Source organism: Triticum dicoccoides, chromosome 2B (genome assembly GCF_002162155.2).
Source record: "Triticum dicoccoides isolate Atlit2015 ecotype Zavitan chromosome 2B, WEW_v2.0, whole genome shotgun sequence".
NCBI classification, from domain to species: domain Eukaryota; kingdom Viridiplantae; phylum Streptophyta; class Magnoliopsida; order Poales; family Poaceae; genus Triticum; species Triticum dicoccoides.
In genome coordinates, this window is record NC_041383.1 from 646,553,763 (window position 1) to 646,571,896 (window position 18,134).

The window sequence follows — 18,134 nt, forward strand, 5'->3', positions numbered from 1 at the left end:
GAAGTGGTAAGAAAGGAGATACTAAAGCTCCTTGAGGCAGGTATAATTTATCCCGTTGCTGATAGTGATTGGGTAAGCCTTGTCCATTGTGTTCCTAAAAAGGAAGGTATTACCGTTGTTTCTAATGATAAAGATGAATTGATCCCGCAAAGAATTATTACAGGTTATAGGATGGTAATTGATTTCCGTAAATTAAATAAGGCTACTAAGAAACATCATTACCCTTTACCTTTTATTGATCAAATGCTAGAAAGACTATCCAAACATACACATTTCTGCTTTCTAGATGGTTATTCTGGTTTCTCTCAAATACCTGTGTCAGCGGGCGGTCAATCAAAAACTATTTTTACTTGCCCTTTCGGTACTTTTGCTTATAGTCGTATGCCTTTTGGTTTATGTAATGCACCTGCTACCTTTCAAAGATGCATGCTGGCTATATTCTCTGATTTTTGTGAAAAGATCTGTGAGGTATTCATGGATGACTTCCCTGTTTATGGATCCTCTTTTGATAATTGTTTGAGCAACCTTGATCGAGTTTTTCAGAGATGCGAAGACACTAGTCTCGTTCTGAATTGGGAAAAGTGTCACTTTATGGTTAATGAAGGCATTGTCTTGGGGCACAAGATTTGTCAGAGAGGTATTGAAGTTGATAAAGCTAAAGTTGATGCTATTGAAAAGATGCCAAGTCCCAAGGACATAAAAGGTATAAGAAGTTTCCTTGGTCATGCCGATTTTTATAGGAGGTTCATTAAGGACTTTTCTAAAATCTCTAGGCCTCTGACTAATTTATTACGAAAAGATATTCCTTTTGTCTTTGATGATGATTGTGTAGAAGCATTTGAAATACTTAAGAAAGCTTTGATCACTGCACCTATTGTTCAGCCACCTGATTGAAATTTACCTTTTGAAATTATATGTGATTCCAGTGATTATGTTGTAGGTGTTGTTCTAGGGCAAAGAGTTGACAAGAAATTGAATGTTATCTAGTATGCTAGTAAGACTCTTGATATTGCCCAAAGAAATTATGCTACTACTGAGAAAGAGTTTTTAGCAGTTGTATTTGCGTGTGATAAGTTTAGACCTTATATTGTCGATTCCAAAGTTACTATTCACACTGATCATGCTGCTATTAAATTCTTATGGAAAAGAAAGAGCTAAGCCTAGGCTCATTAGATGGGTTCTCCCGCTTCAAGAATTTGATTTGCATATTATTGATAGAAAGGGAGCTGAGAACCCCGTTGCAGACAACTTGTCTAGGTTAGAGAATGTTCTTGATGACCCACTGCCTATTGATGATAGCTTTCCTGATGAACAATTAGCAGTCATTAATGCTTCTCGTACTGCTCCTTGGTATGCTGATTATGCTAATTACATTGTTGCTAAATTTATACCTCCTAGTTTTACATACCAGCAAAAGAAAAAGTTCTTTTATGATTTAAGACATTACTTTTGGGATGACCCACACCTTTATAAAGAAGTAGTAGTTGGTGTTATTAGACATTGTGTGCCTGAGCATGAACAGGAATAGATCCTATGCAAGTGTCACTCTGAATGTTATGGAGAGCACCACGCTGGAGATAGAACTGCACACAAGGTACTGCAATCTGGTTTTTATTGGCCTACTCTCTTCAAAGATGCTTGTAAGTTTGTCTTATCTTGTGATGAATGTCAAAGAATAGGTAACATTAGTAGACATCAAGAAATGCCTATGAATTATTCTCTTTTTATTAAACATTTATGATGTTTGGGGCTTTGATTATATGGGACCTTTTCCTACCTCTAATGGTTACACACATATTTTAGTTGTTGTTGATTACGTTACTAAGTGGGTAGAAGCTATTCCAACTAGTAGTGCTGATCATAACACTTCTATTAAAATGCTTAAAGAAGTTATTTTTCCGAGGTTTGGAGTCCCTAGATATCTTATGACTGATGGTGGTTCACATTTTATTCATGGTGCTTTCCGTAAGATGCTTGCTAAGTATGATGTAAATCATAGAACCGCATCTCCTTATCATCCGCAGTCTAGTGGTCAAGTAGAGTTGAGCAATAGAGAGCTCAAATTAATTTTGCAAAAGACTGTGAATAGATCTAGAAAGAATTGGTCCAAAAAACTTGATGATGCATTATGGGACTATAGAACTGCGTACAAAAATCCTGTGGGTATGTCTCCATATAAGATGGTTTATGGAAAAGCATGTCATCTACCTCTTGAACTTGAACATAAAGTATATTGGGCTATTAAAGAGCTCAACTATGACTTCAAACTTGCCGGTGAGAAGAGGTTGTTTGATATTATCTCACTTGATGAATGGAGAACCCAAGCCTACGAGAATGCCAAGCTATTCAAAGAAAAAGTCAAACGCTGGCATGATAAAAGGATACAAATGCGTGAGTTTAACGTAGGAGATTATGTGTTATTATTCAACTCTTGTTTAAGATTTTTTGCAGGAAAGCTTCTCTCTAAATGGGAAGGTCCCTACATTATCGAGGAGGTCTATCATTCTGGTGCCATAAAAATCAACAACTTCGAATACACAAGTCCGAGGGTGGTAAAGGTTCAAAGAATTAAACATTATATTTCAGGTAATCCTATCAATGTTGAAACTAATATTATTGAAACCGTAACCCCGGAGGAATACATAAGGGACACTTTCTAGAATGTTCCGGACTCTGAAAAGGAATAGGTATGTGGTACGGTAAGTAAACCGACTCCAAAACAACTCCAATGGCAATTTTTATCAGTTTTGGAATAATTAAGAATTTTAGGAAGAAAGAAGTAGTCCGAAAGGGACATGAGGCCCCCATGAGAGTGGAGGGCGTGCGCACCCTTACTGGGCTCGCCCCCCTGTCTCATGGGCACCTCGTGTGCCTCCCGGACTCCGTTTTCTTGCACATTACGTATTTTGGTCGGTAAAAATTCATTATATATACTCCCAAAGATTTTGACCACCGTATCAGGCAAATATCCTCTGTTTTCGTTTCGAGCTATTTCTGTTTCAGATCTAGAGCATCATGTCATCTCCAAGCACTCCCAAGGACAAGTTTTTCGAGAGGGTTATCAACCCCTATCTCATGGAGGTGCTGCAACACCCTCAAACCATTGAGATGCGCGAGGGGGTGCTGCACATCCGCGATGTGGAGGGACCAAGGCGTACCGAAAGCGTGGAGATAAAGCTCAAAGCCGTGGAGCAGCAAGTTTTCAAGTGCCAAGGGATGGTGGAGCGTGGACTCAATGCCAACCAGATGATGATCACGGAGTTCACCAACAATCACAAGCTGGATGCCAAGGTCATTGGGGAGACCATCTTCAAGCTTCAAGAGAAAATCGAGCACTTCCAAGCCCAGATCTATGACCTGCAAAACCAGAACTGTGAGTATGAATATAGATTCAAGAGGATGAGTTTGGCTGCAGATTTAAGGATCCCGGAGACTCAATCATCCTTCTATGATGGAGAGCCTATGCCTTGGAAGACGGATGACAAGCCTACATCATCAACAACTCCTACTTCACCACCTCCGAGGACATAATCACATGAGTATGGGCACTCCCCTTGGCAACCGACAAGCTTGGGGGAGGTGCCCGGTATTGTATCACCATCACACTCCTATCTTTACTATTTTATTTAGTTTGATCCTTTTAGTAGTATCTTGGTCTAGTAGATTGAAGATTTGATATCAAGTAGTTTTGAGTTTTGCTTTGTGATCTCTTTTTGAAACCGAGTCTATGAGATATCTATAATAAAGATTAGTGTTGAGTCAAGGGCTTTGCTATGTTTCTATGATCTTGAGAAGGTAGAAAGAATTAAAGAGTTCATATTGATCTTATGGTTAGTGATGACTTCACACATAGAAACTATGAGGCATAAAAGTTGTTGGGAGTTGATAAATGTACTTTTGGTCATCATTGCAATTAATAGGAAATGATAAGGAAAGAGAGGTTCACATATAAATATATTATCTTGAACACCTTTTATGATTGGAAGCACTCATTAAGTATGACATGCTAAAAGAGTTGACGTTGAACAAGGAAGACAACGTAATGGTCTATGTTTTCTCACATCTCAGTTAAAGTATATTGTTATTGACCTTCCAAACATGTTGAGCTTGCCTTTCCCCCTCATGCTAGCCAAATTCCTTGCACCAAGTAGAGATGCTACTTGTGCTTCCAATTATCCTTAAACTCAGTTTTGCCATGAGAGTCCACCATACCTACCTATGGATTGAATAAGATCCTTCAAGTAAGTTGTCATCGGTGCAAGCAATAAAAATTGCTCTCTAAATATGCATGACTTATTAGTGCAGAGAAAATAAGCTTTGTACGATCTTGTTGTGGAAGTAATAAAAGCGACGGACTGCATAATAAAGGTCCACATACAAGGGGCAATATAAAGTGACGTTCTTTTTCATTAAGATTTTGTGCATCCATCCCTAAACGCACATGGCAACCTCTGCTTCCCTCTGCGAAGGGCCTATCTTTTACTTTCTGTTTTTACTTTATGCTTGAGTCAAGGTGACCCTCACCTTTCCCTTTTTCATTTTATCCTTTGGCTAGCTCTTCATGTTTGATAGATCATGATATATATATATATATATATATATATATATATATATATATATATATATATATATATATATATATCCAATTGGATGTAAGTTAGCATGGGCTATTATTGTTGACATCACCTAAAGGTGAATACTTTGGGAGGCAACACAATAAGCCCCTATCTTTCTCAGTGTCCGGCTGAAACTTCATAACCACAAGTATTGCGTGAGTGTTAGCAATTGTAGAAGACTACAAGATAGTTGAGTATGTGAACCTGCTGAAAAGCTCTATTGTTGAGTCTTTCTGATGTTATGATAAATTGCGATTGCTTCAATGACTGAGATTATAGTTTGTTAGTTCCCAATGAAGTTTTTGAACCATACTTGACATTGTGAATTGATTGTTACTTGAGTATAAGAAATCATATGATAAAATCTATATATGTTGCTATTATAAGAATGATCATGATGCCCTCATGTCCGTATTTTATTTTTTCGACACCTCTATCTCTAAACATATGGGCATATTTTTCGCTTTCGGCTTCCGCTTGAGGACAAGCGAGGTCTAAGCTTGGGGGAGTTGATACGTCCATTTTGCATCATGCTTTTATATCAATATTTATTGCATTATGGGCTATTATTACACATAATATCTCAATACTTATGGCTATTCTCTTTTATTTTACAAGGTTTACCATGAAGAGGGGGAATGTCGACAGCTGGAATTCTGGCTGGAAAAGGAGCAAACATTGGAAACCTATTCTGCGCTACTCCAAAAATCCTGAAACTCCACGAAACTTATTTTTGGAATTAATAAGAATTATTGAGCGGAAGAAGTACACCAGGGGGGCCACACCCTGTCCAGGAGGGTGGGGGCACCCCCCCCTTCTGGGCGCACCCCCTGTCTCCTGGGCCCCCTGGTGGCCCCCCAGTGTCCATCTTCTACTATATGAGGGCTTTTACTCTAGAAAAAATCGTGGACAAGCTTATGGGATGAAACTTCGCCGCCACGAGGCGGAACCTTGGCGGAACCAATCTAGGGCTCTGGCGGAGCTGTTCTGCCGGGGACACTTCCCTCCGGGAGGGGGAAATCATCACCAACGTCGTCACCAACGATCCTCTCATCGGGAGGGGGTCAATCTCCATCAACATCTTCACCAGCACCATCTCCTCTCAAAACCCTAGTTCATCTCTTGTATCCAATCTTGTATCAAAACCACAAATTGGTACCTGTGGGTTGCTAGTAGTGTTGATTACTGCTTGTAGTTGATGCTAATTGGTTTACTTGGTGGAAGATCATATGTTCAGATCCTTAATGCATATTATTACCCCTCTGATTATGAACATGAATATGCTTTGTGAGTAGTTACGTTTGTTCCTGAGGACATGGGTGAAGTCTTGCTATTAGTAGTCATGTGAATTTGGTATTCGTTCGATATTTTGATGAGATGTATGTTGTCTTTTCCTCTAGTGGTGAGGGCCAAGGCCTCGGCAAGCAGCCAGCCCACGGCAAGCACTCCAGGTGCACCGCTGGTGGTGGAGAGCAGCCTGGACGACAGCAGCCCGCGGCGTAGCCCCCGGCTCAGCCCCCAGCATAAGTTTACCACCTATTCCTTGTAAACGCGTGCTGGGAAGGGCGATCATTTTGGCACTGACCTTGTCGTGGCCGTAGGAGAAGGACGACAATAGGAGGACCCACTGGGGGCCACCCCCAGCACGCCGCCTCCGTCGACCACGCTGCCCCGTGGGGCATCCCCAGCAAGGGCGCCAAGCACCGAGCCCATGCACACAGAGGAAGGGGAAGGAAACCTAGGTGTTGGCGGGTCCATCCCGGCACCGGAAGTTGGTGGGGAGAGAGCCACCCATCCCCAGCCTGGCACAGGTGAGCCCATCCACCTCTTGTTTTTGCCATTTTCTTCTGCTCTCATTTTCTTCTTCTTGGTTTGGCTCTACCTCATACTCCATGCTAGTATCCAGGCATTCCCTCGGCGGACCAGGGGACTGCCGATGCCACCATCGAGGAGATCGCCAAGGATGTGGAGGCCAAGGCCACCAAGATCGCCACCGAGGAAGCCGCCAAGGACGCGGAGGAGGCTGCCGCAGGGTCTGCCGGGGAGTCCGGCAAGGCTACCAATGAGGAGGACGGCAAAGGGCCCGCTGAGGACACCGGCAAGGGGGCTGTCGGAGAGGCCCGCAGGGGCGCTGCTGCCGAGGAGGAGGCCAGCAAGGGGCCTACCGGGGAGGCCGGCAGGGGTGCCACTGTCGAGGAGGAGATGGTCGATTATCGACCCTCCTCCTCTGCTGCCTCCGGCTCAGGCAGGTATCTGAATGTGGGTGACAACTTATTCGTCCGCCTTCCAGGGATGGCGGGCACCGGAGCGCCCGCCGAGGGGGGGATTTTTGATGATGAGGTGCTTGCCGCCGCTGGCCTCGAGGTTGTTGATGAGCCGAGCCCTGGTGGCGGCTCTCAAGAGGAGTGGCTCCTCCAGGCCATAAGTACCAACTTCAACAAGCTCCAGGTGCTCCACCGTGCCCGTCTGGACGAGGCGAGGACAAAGGAGGCGGTGGTGAACAAGACGGAGGCTGACCTCGAGAAGAATATCGCCGAGGCGCAGGCCTGGTTCCGCCAGGACCATGAGGAGCTGAAGGCCGCCCAAGAGCAGCTGGCTGAGCGCAAACAAGAGCTCATTCTCAAGCAGTCCGACATCGAGAAGGCCCAGGAGATGGCGAAGGCGCAGGCCGACAAGGACGAGGCCATCCGGCACCAACGCGAGGCCGCACTGAACTCCTTTGAGGAGGATCTTGCCGGGCGTGAGGCGGCGCTTGCTGCCAGACTCCGCGGCAAGGATGAGGAGGTCGAGAAGCTTGTCATGGTGCAGACCCAACAGCTGGAGCATAAGCACAAGGAAGCGCTTGACACCCAGGTCCTGGCCCACGGCAATAGGGTGAAGGAGTGGGAGACGGAGCGGGACGGCCTGGTGAAGCGGAACCTGGAGCTGTCCTCGAAAAAGAACACGCTCAACAAGGCCCTGGTCGAGGCACAATACGAGATCCTTAGCAGAGCTGAGCAGCTTTCCACCGTGTACGACACCATCAAGGACATGTAGCTTAAGCTGGAGGGCCTTGAGGGGGCACTTGAGGAGGCCAAAACCCGGGAGGGGACCCTGACCCGGCGCTTGGCGGAGGAGGAGCAACTTCGAGCGAATGTGGCCGCCAATCTCAAGGACCAGGTTGATGGCGAGAAGCGTTGGATCGGTTGCTTGCCATTGCCAATCGAATTACCAAGCAACTGGCCAACATGAAGGTGCCGGACGTGAAGTACGCCTCGGAACCAAATCTGAGCCCAACGCCAGTCTGACCATCTTTTTTGAGAGTGTCCTTAGGGCTCTGGAGCGGTGTCGGTGTCAAAACCGGTGGATCTCGGGTAGGGGGTCCCGAACTATGCGTCTAGGCGGGTGGTAACAGGAGACAAGGGACACGATGTTTTACCCAGGTTCGGGCCCTCGTGATGGAGGTAAAACCCTACGTCCTGCTTGATTAATATTGATGATGTGGGTATTACAAGAGTAGATCTACCACGAGATCAAGGAGGCTAAACCCTAGAAGCTAGCCTATGGTATGATTGTTGTTCTAACCTACGGACTAAAACCCCCCGGTTTATATAGACACCGGAGAGGGCTAGGGTTACACAGAGTCGGTTACAATGGTAGGAGATCTACATATCCGTATCACCAAGCTTGCCTTCCACGCCAAGGAAAGTCCCATCCGGACACGGGACGAAGTCTTCAATCTTGTATCTTCATAGTCTTGGAGTCCGGCCGATGATGATAGTTCGGCTATCCGGACACCCCCTAGTCCAGGACTCCCTCAGTAGCCCCTGAACCAGGCTTCAATGACGACGAGTCCGGCGCGCATATTGTCTTCGGCATTGCAAGGCGGGTTCCTCCTCCGAATAATTTATAAAAGATTGTGAACACCAGGATAGTGTCCGGCTCTGCAAAATAAATTCCACATTCCACCGTAGAAAGAATAATATTTACACAAGTTCAATCTGCTGACGTATTTCGTGGCGTGACGTCACACCACAACCAAGCCTTTACTTGAATCGTTTTTGTTACACCACCTCAGCGCGTTTAGCGAAGTGGTTTCCTTGGCACGTCTTGTCGAAGCAGAGATCGTGTTCCCCTTATTCCGGGATTCCCATCAATACGGACGTGGGTAACCCAACCACGCCATTGATTGTGGCGCTTGGGAGAAAAGCGAGTTTTACCAGGCTGGTGGGGACGCATAGTTTCGTCCGCCCATATATAAGGGGATAAGGATCCACCTTTTTACCTGCGCCTTCTTCCTCCTTTGCTTATCCATCTCCGCGCACTCGAGCTCCAGCGCCCAAGTCCGCACATCTCACCTCAACCTTCTCCAACTATGTCCGGAGCGGGAGACAAGTGGATGGCCTCCTCCGTTACGGAGGGGCACATCAAGAAGCTGCGCAGCGCCGGATACCTGTCCAGCGACATCACGCACCGGCTCCCTGACAAGGGGCAGCTCATCCCCACCCCCCGGCCCCATGAGAGGGTGGTATTCCTTCCCCATTTCCTCTGCGGACTGGGCTTCCCACTTCACCCCTTTGTCCGGGGGCTCATGTTCTACTACGGCCCGGATTTCCATGATCTGGCCCCGAATTTCATCCTCAACATCTCGGCGTTTATCGTCGTGTGCGAGGCCTTCCTCTGCATCCAGCCCCACTTCGGCTTGTGGCTCAAGACCTTCAATGTCAAGCCGAAGGTTGTGAAGGGCAGCCAAGCGGAGTGCGGAGGCGCCATGGTGGGCAAGATGCCCAACGTTACTTGGCTTGAGGGCGCCTTCGTGGAAACCATCAAGGGGTGGCAATCGGTGTGGTTCTACATCACCGAGTCTCCTGACCCTAAATGGGCAGCGGCCCCCAAATTCAGATCTGGCATCCCCACACGGCTCACCTCTTGGAAAGAGAGTGGCCTGACCTAGGGCGATTCGAAGGAGATGATCGGGCTCCAAGCCTCGTCCAAAAGCTAGTGAACAAGAAGCTCAAGCTTGTCAACGTAGTTCAGGTCATGCTCATCCTCCGGATTCTCCTGTGCCAACAACGGGCCTTCAAATTGTGGGAGTTTGATCCGGCCCAGCACCGAACCTTGAGCAGGCTCTTTGACACTACGTACGGAGATGCCTGGAAGGTGCTGTTTAAGGGCGCCGAGGCTCCCGCATCCGCTATCGAAAATCGCGAATTCAGCTCGCAGCGCCAGGCTAGCGAGGTAAGCGATTCTACCCTTTACGGGACACTTGTTTTCCATAGTTTGACTCTATGCGGGATCTAAACTCCCTCTCCATTGATAGGACTGGCTGAAGAAGGCCGAGCGGACGAACTGTCCGGCCCCTTTGCCAGAAGACCCAGCGGACGCCCGCTTAACGGGGCTGCTAGTTTCGGCACCCCACGTGGCGCCGGAGAAGAAGGCCAAGAAGAAGGCCACGGGCACTCGAAAGAGTTCCCGTTTTCAGGTGTTATCGGACTCATCGTCCGATGAATCCGAGGCAGACTCCTCCCACGAGGACGAGGAGGAGAAGAAAGAGGCCTCTCCCCCAGCGGGGGGAGGGAAGAAAAGGAAGGCCTCCCCAACGAGGGAGGCCGAAGGGTCCAAGAAGGTAAGGACTCTTCCCCCGGACTGTTCCGCCAACGCCGGTGAAGACGACAAGGATTGGCCTTCAAGGGCCAAGCCCCTGGCGAGATCATAAGTATCCGGACTTCCGAATAACTTCATGATTTTTCTTTTCGCCACACGGTGTCTTTCTAATGCCGCATACAACCCCGCAGTCCGCCCAAGGACGATCTTACGAGCGGGTCCTTGGGTACGTCGGATGTGAATAGTACTTCACTTACAACCGCCTCCACCCCTGTGACGCCGACGACGCCGAGGTGGCATCCCAGAGAGGGACCCACCCGGAGGAGGAGGCCCCAGAGGTGCCACAGGGCAACCTCCCGGACTTCGTAGCGGACTTCGCACCGGAACCTGCAGTGGTTCCGGAGTCCGGCAGGCAGCCCCTTCGTAAGAAGGGCAAGACCGTGACGCCAGCGGCCTCCGTCCAACCGGAGGCGCCGGACAACTTGCTGGAGGCGCTCAACGGCGCTTCCATCGAGGAGGAACACCGCACTGGCATGAGTGCGGTGATTCAGAAGGTTCGGCTCCCCAAAAGCGGGCTGACCGAAGCCTGCAGCAGCCTTCTAATAGGCTTTGAGGTAAGAACATTAATATATGTAAAATATTACCGCATAGACAGTAGCCCCTGATGCTTGGTTCGGTGTTCGGAAAGAAAAGCCGGACTGAGGATCTAAAAAGATATACACATGAGTCTTAAAAAATATGTCAATATGGGATTGCAGGCTGTGCTGCTGACATCTGCCGCACTGACTGCGGAGGTCGATGCTTTGAAGAAAATCCTAGAGCGGTCCGAGAATGAGCTCGGCCGTGCCAAGAAGCAGCTCGAGGACAAGGAAGGTGAGTAACACCTTATTAATGTTGTACCTTACAGAAAAGGATTTGGTTGCAAGAGAAATGACAATGATAACGTGGGTACTTCAGGGGCCACGAACGAGGTGGCAACCCTGAAGGAGGCGGTGTTCGCGGCCGAACGTAATGCGGCCGTGGAGCGTGCTGGGCGAGAGAAGCAGGAGGCGCGGGTGGCCGCGGTACAGCAAGAGCTCCAGGCTCTCGTGGAAAAGCATGAGAGTTTGGAGCGCGACTCGAAGACTCGAGAGTCCGAGCTTGCATCGGCTCTTGAGAGTGCCAAAGCCGCTAAGGCCGAAGCCCACAAGGCCCTTCAAGAAATCGAGGCGTTGAAGAAAATAGCGGTGGGTAAGGCATTTTTCATGCAAAGCAAGCATGTGAATGTGAATTACCTGTTACTTACCCGAATTCGGAGCTCTCCAGGAGCGTTCACAGATCTTCCCCGCAGCGTGTCCGATGCTGCCGCTTTCTACAGGGCCGAGGAGGGGAGCTCGACGGAGAAGGTCTTCTGGTCTCAGTATGCTGAGGCCGTACATCCGGTGCCCCTTAGAGACCAGCTGAAGCAGCTGGTCGAGCTCCACAAGGTGGCCAAACAGGCCATGAAGGGCCTCATAGTTCAGCTGTGGCCCAAGGAGGCCATGCCTGGGAGCTACTTCGGCCTAGTGCGGTGGCTGGTGGATGCTTGTCCATGGGTTGAGGTCATCAAGCAATCCGCCTGTATTGAAGGTGCCCGTCGTGCCCTTGCCCGTGCTAAGGTGCACTGGGGCAAGATGGATGCTGAGAAGCTTGTGACGGACGCGCCACTGCCGGGCAAGGAGTATCGCACGCCCGAGATGTATTATAAGGGTGTCCTGAAGGATGCCCGCATTATTGCGGGTGAGTGCTCCAAAAATGTAATATTTGAGTAGACTCGCATTTTGTTATCCTGTGCGCTGAAAACTTTGTTCATATGCGCTATGCAACACTTGTTGATTTAAAATATTACCTTCTGTGCGGCTGTTTATCAAATCTGAGAGATGGCAAGTCATCGGCTTCAGCCCCCATGCCACGAGTGCTGGGGTGTTCGGGATAAATTTGAGCACTCTTGTTCCCATATTTGGGTCCATCTAGGGAGGCGCTCAACACAACGAACGAGGCAACCGGACTTATAATGCTTGAACACTCTCACTTAGCCATAGAATTCTATAATTTTAAATTTCGGCGAAGCCCCTAGTGTTCAGAAGGCCGAATTCGGGGCGCTATCCATGCCTGGGCTGGACAAAGCCGGTTCCTCGCTCTAAGCGGCATAAGTCTTTAGGGACTCGAAAAAACCTCTCGAACAGCGACCGGCTCTCGCCTTATCATGACGGTCAGTTTTAGCTTTCTCCACTGAGGCGCTCGCCCAGCTCAACTGGGGCGCAATCGCAGTGGTTCTCCCAGTGCTACCTTAGCCGATAAAACGAAACGCAAGGTACCAAAACATGGGAGCCGGGCAAACCCAACTATTGACCAAAGACATGATTCGGAGCCAATGCATATAATGTTATAAGTTCGGGGTGCCGCACTTGTGAAAGTGTTCGGACTTATCACACCATAATGTGGGGAACTTAAGCCCCTGGTGTATTTTGCCGTAACAAAGTGTACGGGTGCGACATGTCATGAATGAACATATGTATAAGAAAGGAATGCAATTATAAGCAAAAAGGTGCTGCATTGTTTAATTAAGTAATACTGCCATGAATGCAGAACGATACAAATAGTGCGGTAAGCAAGGGATGGGACTATTAAACATGTCCCCCTCCAGGGGTAGGCTGCGGAATGGTGTATAAAACAGGTTTAATGCTTTAATGGAGACCGCCTGAATATTCGTTGTAGCCTTTCTCCTCCCCTGGCTGTTGCATCGTGAGTTCGACCGGTCTACTGCCGGACAGGGCCTCTGGTGAATGGAGTCCTGTGGGTAAGAAAGAAAAAGATAAAAAAGAATGACACACTTGGGAGCCCCTGGTGTGGTTAAGCCACATTCTGGGCCTGTCGTGGTCGTGCCCCTCCCCTTATGCCCATGGTATCTCCAGAGCGTAATGATGTACGCGAAGGACCAGTCTTGCAATCTTGCGAGGGCTGGGGTTGGGGCCGCATTGCTACGCGTGCTCGGAACGTGCCAGGTGGTCTTGTTGTAGGTTACTCCGGGCGCGTTTAGCCGTGTCCGGTCGCTTAACGGCCGGACTCGAGAATTACCTTAAGAGGCTGCATTGTACTTCTGCCGCGAGAGCCGCTGTATGTTCCTCCGTTCGGAGGGAGCGTTCAGTGTTTCCGTTGACCATGATGACTCCTTGAGGGCCTGGCATCTTGAGCTTGAGGTATGCGTAGTGCGGCACCGCGTTGAACTTTGCAAACGCAGTCCGTCCGAGTAGAGCATGATAGCCGTTGCGGAACGGAACTATGTCGAAGATTAACTCCTCGCTTCGGAAGTTATCCGGGGATCCGAAGACCACTTCTAGTGTAACTGAGCCTGTACAATTGGCCTCTACACCTGGTATGACGCCTTTGAAGGTCGTCTTTGTGGGTTTAATCCTTGAGGGGTATATGCCCATCTTGCGCACTGTGTCCTGATAAAGCAGGTTCAGGCTGCTGCCGCCGTCCGTCAGAACTCTGGTGACGTGAAATCCATCGATGATTGGGTCTAAAACCAATGCGGCGAATCCGCCATGGCGGATGCTGGTGGGGTGGTCCCTTCGATCAAAAGTGATCGGGCAGGAGGACCATGGGTTGAACTTCGGGGCGACTGGCTCCATCGCGTATACGTCCCTGAGTGCACGTTTCCGCTCCCTCTTGGGTATGTGGGTTGCGTATATCATGTTCACCGTCCGCACTTGTGGGGGAAACCCTTCTGTCCTCTATTGTTCGGCGGTCGGGTCTCTTCTTCATCATCGCTATGCAGCCCCTTGCCATTGTTTTCAGCAATTAGCTTGCCTGCCTGCTTGAATACCCAACAGTCCTTGTTGGTGTGGTTGGCTGGCTTTTCGGGGGTGCCGTGTATCTGGCACGAGCGATCGAGTATTCGGTCCAAATTGGACGGACCCGGAGTAGTTCTTTTGAATGTCTTTTTCCGCTGACCGGGTTTGGAGCCTCTGAATCCGGCATTGACTGCGGTATCCTCATTATTGTCACCGTTAATGCGGTGTTTCTTCTTGTTGCGACGCGACCTGCCATTGCGGTCCTTGGTATCTGGACTGCCAGAATTTTTGCTGAGGTTGTTGCTGCGGGCTAGCCAGCTGTCCTCTCCCGCGCAGAAGTGGGTCATGAGTGATGTGTGGGCTGCCATGGATTTCAGCTTTTCCTGTCCCAGGTGCCGTGCAAGCCACTCGTCGCGGATGTTATGTTTGAAGGCCGCGAGGGCCTCCGCATCCGGACAGTCGACGATTTGATTTTTCTTAGTTAAGAACCGTGTTGTCACGCCCAATATGCGACCCTATCCAAAAGGAACTCGAAGGTCCCACCAAGGATAGACCCGCATATTGAAACGCTTTTGCAAGGTGGATATCATTACATCAACATTACATAATAGATGGGGATACATACAAGAGGCATACAATGCCACACGAATACAACATCACATTACATAAGAGCATCATCCGACTATGGATGAAACACAAACAGAAACTCGAACGACATCCACCCTGCTAGCCCAGGCTGCCGACCTGGAACCTATCCCCTGATCAAAGAAGGCGAGAAGAAGAATTCCAAAACAAGTAAACATCGCTCTCGTGTCAAGATCATCTCATAACCTGTACCTGCAACTGTTGTTGTAGTAATCTGTGAGCCACGAGGACTCAGCAATCCCATTGCCATGGGTATCAAGACTAGCAAAGCTTAATGGGAAAGGAAGGGGTAAAGTGGTGAGGTTGCAGCAGCGACTAAGCATATATGGTGGCTAACATACACAAATAAGAGCGAGAAGAGAAGCAAAGGAACGGACGTGAAGCTAGCAATGATCAAGAGGTGATCCTGAACTCCTACTTACGTCAAACATAACCCAGAAACCGTGTTCACTTCCCGGACTCCGCCGAGAAGAGACCATCACGGCTACACACACGGTTGATGCGTTTTACTTCGGATCTGGTGTCAAGTTATCTAAAACCGGACATTAACAAATTCCCATCTGCCCATAACCGCGGGCACGGCTTTCGAAAGTTTAAACCCTGCAGGGGTGTCCCAACTTAGCCCATGATAAGCTCTCGCGATCCAAGAAGGATATACCTTCTCCCAGGAAGACCCGATCAGTCTCGGAATCCCGGTTTACAAGACATTTCGACAATGGTAAAACAAGACCAGCAAAGCCGCCCGATGCACCGACAATCCCGATAGGAGCTGCGCATATCTCATTCTCCGGACAACACCGGATGAGACTAGCTACGAGTAAAACCAACCCTCAAGTTGCCCCGAGGTGGCCCCGCAGACAGCTCAATTCGGACCAACACTTAGACAAGCACTGGCCCGTGGGGGCTATAATAAAGATGACCCTCGGGTTAATTACTCCCAAGGGAAATGTAGGTGGTGGTGAGGCAAATGGTAAAAACCAAGGTTGGGCCTTGTTGGAGGAGTTTTATTCAAATCGAACTGTCAAGGGGGTCCCATAAATCACCCAACCGCGTAAGAAACGCAAAATCCGGGAACATAACACCGGTATGACTGAAACTAGGGCGGCAAGAGTGGAACAAAACACCAGGCATAAGGCCGAGTCTTCCACCCTTTACCAAATATATAGATGCATTAAATAATATAAGAGATATTGTGATATCCCAACATAAACCTGTCCACCATGGAGCAATCTTCAACTTCACCTACAACTAGCAATGCTATAAGAGGGGCTGAGCAAAGCGGTAACATAGCCAAGCAATGGTTTGCTAGGAAGGGTGAAAAGGTTAGAGGCTGACATGGCAATTTGGGAGGCTTGAGGAGCAAAAGATAGGTAACGCAGCACAGCGATAGAACGAAGCAACTAGCATAGCAATGATAGTAGTGAGATCCAGGGTAGCAGTCATCTTGCCTGAAATCCCGCTAGGAAGAAGAACGAGTCCATGAAGAAGATGAAGCCACGAAAACGAACCAAGCGTAGACGAACGAATCCTCACGATCGCAACGAAAACGAGAACTATCGAGAAGAAGCACACAACATGGTAAACACACCACACATAGACAAGGCATGATGCACAACAAGCATGATGAATGACAAAGCTACATGAAGCTACTCATGGCAAGAGATGATGCAAACAAGAGCGACACATCAAGGCAAATTTCAATGAGGCCGGAAACAACATATAATAATTCTGGTAAGTCCTCATATGCAAATTTAGAAATTGGTCCAGATCTGAATAAACATTATGTTCAAGTTGTTAAACAGCAAGTTAAGATGCACCAAGATGATCTACACGAGATTCTAGTCAAGTTACATATAAAGTTCATTTAATTCGGAGCTACGGCCTAGAAGATATGAGCAAAACAAGTTAAGCATGGCATTGATGCAAAAGGCATTCAAACATCAAGCAAAAACCTCAAAACAAGGATGTAACATGATAATATGAAGCTACATGCAAAATCAAGCAAGTTTCATATAGAGCACACTCAAAACGGAGCAACGGTTCAACACACACACATGAAACAAGCTATAATAACAATATGTCCATAACAGCAACTAGGCATCTCGCAAGCACCAAAACAACATGCTACAACAGCTCAACATGATAACAAAAGGCATGGACATGATGTACAGGTAAAGCATAACAAAACATGAACAATGAGCTATCTCCAGAAATCACTAGAACATGCTCAAAAACACATGGCAAGATTGCTTATTTTAACAGTTTCAGACTTTAGCAGAAATAACATCAGGTTGCAATGTTTAGAGCTATCAAACAACATGTTACAGGAACTTATCATGGAAAACAAAGGCATGGAATGAATATACTAATTGCATAGAACAAAAGTCCCTTACTGACCATGAGCCAAAAGTGCACAGAAAATATGATGGCACCCATGTAAACATAGCAATCTATATGACAGGTTCATACAGGGCAGGAACAACGATAAGTAGGCATGTTGGTGAGCTTGAACCACTCACCACAGAGTAATACATGGCATGGCAAGGAAACCAACAGTAAGAAGATAAGTTTATGAAGCTAAGCATGGCAAGAGCAAGTTCATAGGGTGCATGGATAACTAACAACAATCATGACAACATTGAACTTCATGTTAACAGGCTGATAGCAACATCATTTAGCAAGTTTGGAGCAAGATATGAACAATCTACAGCAAGTTATAAATGCAACTAGGGGAATTGATGGATAGCTCATAACCATATGTACAAAACATCCTTACTGAAGTATCTCAAAATAAGCATGGATCTCTCTGTAGCATCAAGTTTACATGGCATAAAAATAACAGCAGAACAGGGACTGAAATCAGCAACATCACGAGGCCTAGTTTACATGCTTGTGCTAGTCACCACATTGATCACAAAAATACATGGCATACACCCCTGTAAATATGGCATGGCATAGTTCAAAACACATGTAGACATCAACCTCATAGGATGCACACATCAAACATGGCAAAAATGACAAATGTGCATGTTCTGATAAGAATCTGAAACTAACATGACATAGCCCTCTTCCAACAGCATTTCCAGCATCAAGATGAGCTCAAATGAAAATTATGCAGTAGAATGAAATGAAGTACTCGTCGAGGCGAACAATTTGACATATTACACGCATGAAACGGAGCAGTATGCACAGAGTTATGATGCGATGAACAGGTTACCATAATGCAAAAATCAGGGGACTTAGAAGAAAAAATGGACCTCGAGGGGGAGAAAGTCAACTCGGCGGAACTCGGCGGAATCTCGCCGGAGATGTCGAGGGAGGGCCCGAGGTGGCCGGATCGGAGGCGGGGCGACGGATCCGGGCGGCTCCTGCCCGGATCTGACCGGAAGCGGAGCCCGGCGACGAGGGGAAGGCCGGAGGCAGCGAGGCCGGCGAGGGGAGGCGGCGGCCGGAGCGAGCACCGAGGCGGCGGGGC